The sequence below is a fragment of the Sinocyclocheilus anshuiensis genome, unplaced genomic scaffold (assembly GCF_001515605.1).
Source record: "Sinocyclocheilus anshuiensis isolate Anshui unplaced genomic scaffold, SAMN03320099.WGS_v1.1 scaffold150, whole genome shotgun sequence".
NCBI lineage: Eukaryota > Metazoa > Chordata > Actinopteri > Cypriniformes > Cyprinidae > Sinocyclocheilus > Sinocyclocheilus anshuiensis.
The window spans coordinates 284260-286049 of record NW_015546025.1 but is presented as its reverse complement, the minus strand read 5'-3'; the positions used below and the strand labels follow the sequence as shown (position 1 = coordinate 286049).

The window sequence follows — 1790 nt, the reverse complement described above, 5'->3', positions numbered from 1 at the left end:
GATTTTTAGATAACTGACAAGAAAAGAAAGCTGTGAACTAGAGGGGGGAAATGGACATTACATGCTATTGACAAGCACTGTAATAGAAGAATGGACTTCTCTGTCTCCCCTCAGTGGCCAGACTGTCCATTCAGAAGATCTGAATCACACAAAAATATCAGACTTCGATTTTGTATGATCTTACATTCATGTTTTCTAATGTATGCAACCTAACCTATTTGAATGTACTTGTATTTTTTAAAAACATTTTCCAGTTGAGCTGCTTACAGTAGTTGTTTACATTATTTGCAGACAATATTCCAGTGTATTTATTGAATATTATGTGTATTATATATTATTCTATAATTGTTTTATTATTATAATAAAATTATGATTATTGTTTATTATTATTATTATTGTTGTTGTTGTTGCTGTTGTTTTTTAAATATAAAATAATAATAAAATATAAAAAAATTAAATGCTGCTGTTTTTACTGATGAATTAAGCACGCCCATGTGCACGCTATCTACACCAATGAGACACGACGTGTAAACGAGCGACAAAAATAAATAAAATAAAATATTATTAACTAACAGATTTAATGTTTTGAAACTCTGGAAGCTCGTTCACATGTATTCATGCTCTAATGGGCTGTTCAGCAGGATGGGTTGCACATAATGAGCACAATTTAATAAGTAAACCCGTGAAATCCTAAAGAGAGGAGTGTTTTTCTGTATTTCTGCATGGTAATGCGACGTTATTACTAAGCAAACAGGCTCAGGGTGAAATGGGGACTCGAGCAGCAGGACCACCCATCAACAGCTCCGGATCTGACACGATGACTGAGGAACTTCAGCAGTTGTGGAGGAGCTGTGAGCTGGAATAAAATCACCCAGCAATGCGGAGAAAGGGATAAAAAAGTAACTGTGCGACTGCATCACAGCACAACTTGCATGTCCAAGCTGAAAATGAGCAGGACAGCGCAACACCAGTGGGCTTAAAACGGGTAAGTCGACTGCTTATTGTGAATTTTTTGAGTTTGGGCTGGTTTGGAAGGAGTCAGTTCGTATCTGCAGCTCTTTTGTGTTAGTTTCTGTGTGTAAAATCGCAATAGTAACCGCAGCAGGTAGTGGGTGCGAATCCAAACCTATTATTGCTGGTCTGACGCTCGCGCACTCTGAGTTCCGAAACGCGTCCTAGTTTGGAAATTCGCTGGGTTTTAATACAAAGCCTTTATTAATGAGTCTCATTACTGCTGTTTTTCTGATTCTCTGTAGCTGAAATTATAACACGGGCAATAGCAGTGTGATTTCGTGCAAATCAAGATGTTAGTCAAGATAGATACTATAAAGTAATTACATAATTAAGAATCAATGTTAAGCTATGTTTAATAAAAACATGGCTTCATTTTACCAACACACTAATAAATCCATGTCGTATCAGTCATGCAAAAACAATATGATTATGATCAGATTTTTAAAGCTGTATACAGTACTTCAAGCATGATTGTTAAAACACTTACTGAGAGTTTTATGACCCCTTTATAATATTTTAATATGATTGTATTATATGCTTACCAGATTATTATTTGTACATTCAACTAGCTAGGATTGTCATGAAATTTGTAATTAATATATTGTCATATACGTCTGTTGTATTGTAAATGACTGTAAGCTATTATTAAAAGTTGAAATGTGTAGATTAGTACACTCTAAAAAATGGGTTAAATATAACCCAGCGCTGGGGTTAAAAAGGGACAAACCCAGCTATTGGTTTGTTTTGACCCAGCGGTTGGGTTGTTTTGACCCAGC

At 35.4% G+C, this 1790-nt stretch overlaps 1 protein-coding gene across 1 annotated transcript in view; it reads left to right on the top strand.

Annotated features, from left to right (window-relative positions):
* The first annotated feature begins 764 nt into the window (after window positions 1-764).
* The window catches only part of LOC107698635 (potassium voltage-gated channel subfamily G member 2-like), a 32162-nt gene continuing 31136 nt past the window's right edge, over window positions 765-1790 (top strand). Inside the window, exon 1 of the mRNA XM_016499692.1 lies at window positions 765-985. The gene's annotated coding sequence lies outside the window, so the exon portion shown is untranslated. The remainder of the gene's footprint in view (window positions 986-1790) is intronic.